Source organism: Choloepus didactylus, chromosome 22 (assembly GCF_015220235.1).
Source record: "Choloepus didactylus isolate mChoDid1 chromosome 22, mChoDid1.pri, whole genome shotgun sequence".
Classification (NCBI taxonomy): domain Eukaryota; kingdom Metazoa; phylum Chordata; class Mammalia; order Pilosa; family Megalonychidae; genus Choloepus; species Choloepus didactylus.
Window position 1 is genome coordinate 43,059,605 of NC_051328.1, and position 8,551 is coordinate 43,068,155.

The 8,551-nt window shown below is 61.2% G+C and overlaps 1 long non-coding RNA gene across 1 annotated transcript; it reads right to left on the bottom strand.

The window, feature by feature from the left end:
* Positions 1 to 1,659: 1,659 nt before the first annotated feature.
* LOC119518546 lies at positions 1,660 to 3,374 on the bottom strand. The gene is made up of 3 exons (XR_005213800.1): positions 3,263 to 3,374; positions 2,263 to 2,339; positions 1,660 to 1,751 (listed from the first exon to the last, which is right to left on the bottom strand). It is a non-coding gene; the product is annotated as an uncharacterized LOC119518546 (long non-coding RNA).
* Positions 3,375 to 8,551: the final 5,177 nt, after the last annotated feature.

Consider the following 8,551-nt stretch of genomic DNA (forward strand, 5'->3'; position numbering starts at 1 on the left):
CTTTCCTGCACGGTTTCCTGCCCCCTTGGCTGTGGAGAGGGGCCCGAGGGTGTTGGCTGCGGCCGAGGGTTGGGGGGCGATGCCCAGCCGAGCCCCCCAGCCTGCCTGGGCAGCCGCAGGAGGTGTGGGGTGACCCGAGGAGCTCCTGCTCACCCTGACGTGCAGCGCTGACTTGCGTGCGGAGCTCTGGGGCCGACCGGCCATCCTCCAGTGCTGGTCGGGAGAGGGGCCTTCCTGTGCCAGGTCGGCTGAGGGCACCGCTGCAGACAAGCCGACACTTGGCTTCCGGATCCCTCCATGCCCACCAGGGGTTGGCATGGAGAAGGGGGCAGAAGGGGAGACATGACAGGAATGCGGGGTCCAACCCGGCACAGACATGAACCAAGAGACCCCAAAAAACCTCGTCAGAGCCAGGGCAGATGCCCACGGGAAACGGTGGGGGCAGAAAGGGGGTCTTTGAAGACGCCAAAGCCTCCATGACAGGGGGCGGGCTTCGGGGGCTGTTTTGGAGCCTGGGGGCCCACACTGTTCTGCCTGCAGACTCGGTCTGGGGGCCGTGGGGAAGGAAGGGCCTGCGGAGGGGAAAGCCCCTTGCCCCCTCCCCACGTTATGTCCGGGACCTCGGTACGTCCCAGGCACGGCGGCCGACTCTCGGAGGCCTGGGGCGGGAGGATGTCCAGTGAGCTGCTGGCGCGGACCCGTCTTCCTGCTGACCCCACGGCCCCCAGCGTCCTGCGTCCGACACTTTGCAGACCTTGTGGAGCCTTCGCTGGCTTCCAAGAGCAACACATTCCCGTCCGTTCACCGAGCAGAGCCTCGTGTTAAACGCGCTCTGTGCCTCCATCAAAGGTTATTTCTTTGGAACCCGGGGTCCCCCTCTGCGTCGCCTCTGCCTTGGCTGGGCCCCAGGGCCGGTGGTTCTCACCGGGGAGCGGTTGCAGGGGGCTCGGGGCTGCTCCCAGGCTCTGGTGACAGGTGGGGACACTGTGCTGGACCAGACGAGGACCCCCGGAGCCAGTGCTGCCACGCCATGGCCAGGAAGCTGGGAAGGAAGATGTCGCTTCTGGGGTGGGAAGGAGAAAACGGGGAGCGCACCAGGGACATGCTGGACCCCTCGTATGCAAGTCACCGAGCAACACGCAGAAGATAGTCCCCCTCTGTCCCCGCCTCGGGAGCCGGGCCACTTCTAGGACCAAATCCAGCAGGCCGGTCAGACGGGGCCTGGAGCAAGTTCAGAGAACCCACCCGGCGATTTCCTGGCGGGAGTCAGGGCTGTGGGGGAGGCTGGAAGCACTGGGAAAACCAGCCGGGAGCAGAGAGGACTGAGGGTGACTTCACATTCTAGGAATTTTTGGAAGCTTCGGGTGTCCAGGAGATGGTGAGTTGCTGCTCCCACGAGCTCAGCTGTGGCCCAGGGCATCCGAGAGAGCCTGGAGGCCAAGCACACGGAAGGCCCCTGGCCCGGGCCAGGGCACACCAGCTCCGAGGGTGCCAGCAGGGGCCCCCCAAAGCAGACCTGGCTCAGGGGCGAGCACAGGCCTTTCGCCCAGGGGTCCCCCCCGGGAACGGGAGGGCGAGTGCTGCCCCCCAAGCCAGGCCCTCTGACCGAGCTGCCGTGGGTAGGGTGAGATGCTCACATGTCCTCCTGGGAGACCCAGCCACGCGCCCTCCTGGCTCCCGCCGTCTCGCCCATGGCATCTTCTCCATAAGGCCGTCTGGAAGCACCCGGGCGTCCCTGCAGCCAGCGGCCCCTGGCACCCAGTGGGCAGGACGGGTGAGGGTCTCTCTCTGCACCAGGCCCCACATGTGGGGATGGCAAAGGGGCGGGAGGCCTGGCCACACCACCAGCTCCCCTGCTCCACGTCAGCAGCCTGGGGGCCCCACATTCCTCACACCCCTCACCCCCACCAACCTGAGGCCAGGAGGGGACACTGAGGGCATCGGGAGCCACCAGCTCCGAGCCCCCAGATGCATGGGGGGGCAACTGCTTGAATCACCCCCCACCCGCCTCCCCAGAGGGCCCGGCCATGAGCGCTCCCAGCCCCTCTTCCTCGTCTTCCCCCCAGGAGGCCCCTAGACCCAGGTTCGGTCCAGGCCTGGCCCCTCAGGAGCCACATGACGCACGGCACTGTGGGTAGTCTCGGCTTTACATCTGTGGCTTGGGGACCCTGGGCCGAGGGGTGACTGACGAGAGGGCTAGCCCCACTCTTTCCTGTCCGCATCCGTGTGGATTTTAGAACCTCAGACCCCAGATCTCCTTACCTTGGCCTGTGGGTTTATTCCATTCAGGATGGAGCCACCTCCGGGGGCAGATCCAGGAGGGCAGGTGTGGGCAGCACCTAAGAGACCCTCAGTTGACCTCAATTCTCCTTGTACCCACATTTCTCGAGCACTGTCTGTGTGCTGGGCATTAAGAAAAGCCCCGGTGTCCCCAGGGGTCCCCTCACCCCTGGGCAGTCAAGAGGGGACAGACACAGCCAGCCAGGCCCTGTCCGGAGCTGCACCCGGGGGACGGGGGCCTGACCCTCAGGGTGGGCGCATCGCCCATTAGCAGGCGTGGGAGGGGGAGGGATGGAGATGAGGCTCAGCTTTCCCAGGCCTCGGCCCTGCATGGCTTGGTGAGGGTCAGACCCCACCAAGGGGTCAGCCCAGTTCCCACCAGCGAGGATCCAGACTTGGCCGGACACACGCGGAGCCCCCCGCAAACAGGGTTTATGACTGTCTCTAAAACCCGGGTGTTTACACATTCCTGTAACGAGGGAAAAAAACCCAAGAAGAAAAAACCCAGAGCAATTATTCACTCTTGCTTTCTTAAGCTACAGAAGGAACCGGTTGGAAAATCATGAGTCAAGTAAAATCTTGTAGGGAATGAGCAAAATCGAAGGGAACAAAAGCCTTTTTGCCTCGGCCCGCGCCACCCCCCACCCCCCGCCCCGGGGAAACGCTGACTCGGGCTGGGACTGTTTACTGTCCCCGCCGTCCCAGCGCGCTCTGCCCGGCCCTGGCCGTCTGCAGTCCCTGGCTCCGCTCGCCACTTGCTGAGACGCTGCTTATAAAGGCAAAAGATGCCAGGCGGGGGCTCCCGGGGGCTGGAGACACTGAGATGTCCTCGGACGGCAGCCGCGTCTCGGCTCCACAAGGATCCACTGTTGAGCCGGCACCCACCCACCCGAGGCCGTCAGCGCCTGTGCAGGGACGCCCATGCCCGGGCGGGTCTGTCTGCAGCCCGCGGTGCCGTTTGCGGGTCTCCTCACTCACTCACTCATTTACTCGTTCATCCGTTAATTCACCCAGGCCCTGTTGAGCTGTCCTGTGCCAAGGCTGACTCAGGTTCTGTCTGCAAGTGCTTCAGATCTTGGTTGGGATGGCAGACGTACAAGACCCCTTCTGGGAGTTTCCCTTGGGCCCTCCAGGGTTTCTGCTCTTACTTAGCATTTGTCCCCCTGCTCTGCAGTTGTCTGATGATACACCTCCCAAAGAATGTGCTTCCCAGCGACGGAGCTGCAACTCAGTCACCGCTGGTTCCCACCGGGAGTGTCGGGCGGGGCACATTCCATTTGGCCTGTGTGTACAGCACAAGTCTGGGGTGTGAGGCAGAGAAGATGAGAACTGAGCATGAGCTCATCCAGGAGCGTTTGTTAGATGGATGGATGGATGGATGGATGGATGGATGGATGGATGAACAGATGTGTGGGTGGGTGGGTGAATGAATGGATGGATGGTTGGATGGATGGACGGATGGATGAACGGACAGACGGGTGGGTGGATGGATGGATAGATGGATGGGTGGATGGATGGATGGACGGGTGGGTGGGTGAATGGATGGATGGATGGTTGGATGGATGGATGGATGAACAGATGTGTGGGTGGGTGGGTGAATGAATGGATGGATAGATGGATGGGTGGATGGATGGATGGACGGGTGGGTGGGTGAATGGATGGATGGATGGTTGGATGGATGGACGGATGGATGAACGGACAGACGGGTGGGTGGATGGATGGATAGATGGATGGGTGGATGGATGGATGGACGGGTGGGTGGGTGAATGGATGGATGGATGGTTGGATGGATGGACAGATGGATGAACGGACAGACGGGTGGGTGGATGGATGGATAGATGGATGGGTGGATGGATGGATGGACGGGTGGGTGGGTGAATGGATGGATGGATGGTTGGATGGATGGACGGATGGATGAACGGACAGACGGGTGGGTGGATGGATGGATAGATGGACATGAACCAGTCATTTTACAGTGACTACCAGGGCATGCCACATGTCCAGTGGAAGAGCTCAGATAGTGATCTGGGAAAGCAGAGAAACTGCCAGTCCCCAGGAGAGGCAGAACTTACTGTCAAAGGCAAGAGGAGATCGTCTAAATTGTGCCTCACCCCTGAAAAGCAGTAGTCTTCTCTGAGAGAAGTTGTTTGTCCTATTTTGCAACCTGATGAGGAGCTACCTCTCAGATCAGCAGAAGCTCATTCATGGGTGCCCATGCATGCTCACTGCAGCACAAGGGATTTAGGGTAGACACGAGTCAGAACTTTCGGACGCGAGCAATGGGGAAGGAGGGAAAGAGTGTGACTCACGTCTCTCAGGATTTGGAAGCAGGCATGTTTCTCATCCGTCTGGTTCTCATTGGAGTGTCTGACTCCCGAGGAGAAGGCGAGAGGATGTGTCAGCTCCTGGGGCCTCCCCCAGGACCATCTCCCATGGCCCCTGGGTGCTGCCCCTGCAAGGAGCTTCGGCCCCTGAAGCTCACCCTGTTTCCCCTGGGGGTCTTGGAGCTTGTGTTCCGAGGCTGGCCGTAGCCCGAGGCGTCACTGTGAGGCCGTCTCCTTCCCACCAGCCCAAAGAAGTTGGCCCCAGAGGGGGGAATTCTCTTCCCCCGGACCCTCTCCCCCTCGCCTGCCAGCTCTGAGTCAAGCCACCCCCAGCCTATTTTTAGACCGTTTCTCCAGATTGTCGCGCAGGGCAGGATTGTTTATCCTGGATTGGAGCTGCTCTGGGAACCCTCCGTCCAGCCATCAGACACTGAACAAACAGCAGCAAGGAAGCAACTGATGTTTCAGACGTCAAGCAGCCTGCGCGTCCCAGTGACCCCGGTGCCTGGCTGGGCCACGGGGAGGTGCCCGGGGCAGCCGCAGGGCCCGGGGTGTCCTCTAGCCTGGCCGCCTCGGCTCTCGCAGCAGGAGAAGTCTAGGAAGTGCCTGGCCGGGCACCAGGTGGCGATCACTGGACAGGCCAGGACCCCGCCAGTCCCCAAAGAGCCGACCCCACCACCAGCCCCGGCCCTCGCCCCTGGGGGGCTCCATCCGTTCCCTTGAGGCATGGAGAATAGCTCGAGAGCAGACGCTCAGCCTGTTCTCGTTCCTAACCCAGCGTCACTCCAGGAAGGGCTTGGCGAAGTCAGCTCATGATTCGTTCACTCGGTTAGTGTTTGCTGTGACCTGCTGTGCCAGGTGCTGTTTCCACCCTCAGAGAACCTCTTCCCAGGAGCCAGCAGGGACAGGTGTGACACGTATCGCCACGGGTGAGTCTAAGGGGCCGGGCAACATGTAACTCCATCTTGGAGCAAATCAAGGAAGGCTTCCTGGAGGAGGGGGTGCCTCTGCATCAATGGAAGGAAGTGCGTCAGCATTCCCCAGGCTGAGAGGGATGGGAGGAGGGGAGGATGCTCTTTCTAGCACATCAGAGTGTGTGTCATATTCTGTGGGGGGCATGTCAATCTCACAGGTGAGGGTGAGGCCCCCACATCTGCATTTCTAACAAGTTTCCTGTGATGCTGAAGCACTTGAGCACCCCCTTTCTGGCGAGAGGGTGCAGCATGTTCAAAAGCCTGGAGTGACAGTGTGAACAAGTGAATGAGTGAATGAGTGAAGGAGGTAATGAATGAATGAATGGATCTCCTTTCCCCCAGGGAGCTGGGCTCATCTGGACATCTGTTCTCTCTTGGCCAATGAGCAGGGTCATTATTCTGGGGACTGGGGCTGAGGGCGCTCCCAAGACCCCAGACGCCTGCCACGTGGGTGGTGGTCACCAGCCGCGCCCGCTGTCCCCCAGCCCATGGCTCCCCCCGAGCGTCAGCTTCGTCAGCATTTGGTCACCTGAGCTATTGTTGCCCAAACTTCCCCAAAGCTGAAGAGCCTTTTTACTTCCCAAAGAAATCCCTGGCAGCCCTTCTCCCAGCAGAGGGACAGATGGACGGATGGACGTGGAGAGGCCCCGGGCCCCACCCGCACTTGCCCGGGGGAAGCTGTCCCAGGGACCCCAAGCGCCCTGGTTGTAGCTGCTCCTCTAAATTCACAAGTTATTATTACTGTTGTTGTTTTTGTCGCTGTGGTTGTTACTATGTACCAGCCTCACCACGCCAATTCCAGAAGTGTCTAAATGAACTACCCAATCAGAGTGGTGCTTAAGCAGCATTTCTGATGATAAATCTTTATTGGCCTAAAATCAGTGTTCGTTCAGAAATCTCGAGGCAGAAGAATGGGCCAGCGCTTTTTGGAAATAGCTTCGCGTCGCTGAGCTGTGACAGGGCCACCCCCACCCTCTCCGCCCATGGCAGAGCCGCCTCCCGGGACCCTGGGTGCTGGCACCGTCGGGGGCTGCCGGGCTGCGGGGGCAGTGGGGGGCTCAGGGCCAGGAGGGTCTCCCCATAGCTGCCCCGCTGACCGCAGGAGTCAGCTCGGAGCTCCTGCAGAGCCAGGGGTCCCCTCACTTTGGGGGTGTGCTCTCCTCGTCTCTCTGGGGCCACGCGCTCCGGGGCTTCGCTGAGAACCGTCTCTGTGTGGTCACTGCCCAGGCCCTGGGGACAGAGCGAGGGGCCTCCCCTCATTTCTGACCCCCACAACCCACACTGCCTGTTTCAGCCATTTCTCTGGGGTCTGCAGGCCTAGTTTAGGCTGGAGCTGAGACCTGGGGGAGGGCAGGGCCGGTCGGGTGACCGGTGGACGGGGGAGAAGGGGTCGGCACCCAGGGAAGCGTGGCACCCTACGTTACCCCGGCGGAGCGCGTTCCTCAGGGTCCTGCAGCCGGAAGTCCCCTCCTGGCTCCAGGGGAGCCCCTTCCTTGACCTCCCAGCGTCCAGTGGCCCCGGGTATCCCCAGGCCACGTGGGGCCTCCTTCCCGGGGGTCTGCATCTTGTTTCCTCACCCTGTAAAGACACCGGTTACTGGATTTAGGGCCTGCCCTACTCCAGGATGCCCTCACCCCACCTGACTGCATCTGCAAAGCCCTGTGTCCAACCACAGTCCCTTCCTGAGGCTCGGGCGGACCTGGATTTGGGGGACACCACTCAGCCCGGAATGTCACATCCGGGAGGTCGGTGAGGGGCAGTGCGTGGCCCGGGGTGGGCAGCGGAGATGGGCGCATCCCTCGGGGCACTTTGGCTTGCAAGTTACAAGCCAGAATTCTGTGGGGACAGTGGAGCAGGCCCCCAAAGTAAATCGGGGCTCTACCTGCAGAGAAGCATGGGGGTGCGCTGGCTGGGCAGCCTGCAGTGAGGGCCAGAGAGAGGGGTCAGGGTTTGAACCACGAGCCGGGGGGTCCACAGGAAGATTTCCCTTGAGGGGTCGGCAACCGATATTCATGGTGTGAAGCTCCATACGGCTGCGTGGGGAGACCCAATGGGGGCTGAAAACACGGCCCCCTCCTCCCCTGGAGCGACACTGGGAGGGTGGAAACACCCGAGGCTGGGGTCCAGGCCGCCACGAAGGAAGCCACCCCGAAGCCACCAGGCTGGGAGGGAGCGGAGCCGCGGGGGTGGGGCTGGGTGGGGAGGGGGCACTCCCCTGGGCGTTCTCGAGGGGTCGGGCAGCCCAGCTCAGCCACACGCGAGAAGGAGCACAGGCGGTCAACTGTGTGGCGTCCCCTCAGCCTTCCCACAGGAGACCCCAGGACCTTGAGGTGGACAAGCCCCCCCCTGCACCGCCCAGTTCCTGGTCGCCCCGTCGGAGGCGCCGCTCAGCGGGGGGTGAGGGCTGGGGGTGACGGGACTGGCGGCTCTCGAGGCCACCGAGGGGGACAGTCCCCAACCCAGCTCAGGGCCACACCACGTCCAGATGCGCACGAAACCCGGGCCCTGCCTTTGGGTTTATGGACCGGGGGTATAGACGAGAGGAATGAAATCGGCCATTTCGAGGGAAAGCCCTTGCAGGGTGACGAGCCTCGCTTAGCCATGGAGGCGTTTAGAAACCAGTGTGGACGTTATCAGGGAAGACTTCACGGCGAACCAGGCCGGAGTGGCCACACGAGGAGAAGTGGGTTGACCGGCCCCATGCCTCAGACGCCTTGAGTTTTGCAATACGTGTGACGATGCTCCGGTTTCTCTCCGGAGGGGCTGCGATACTCTTTAGAAATTCCCCCTGATGAATTTTAATTTATGTAGAATTTATAAAACTGAGTCTGCTAAACTAGCACTATTTTTTTTCTTTTTTTTTTTTTTTGGAAGGGTATAGGCTAGTTGTGTAATCAAGTAAAAGAGAGGGCGTTGTCATAGCGGGTTTGTGAACTCAGCATAATGGCACTTTAGAGCCAGGAAACTTGTGAT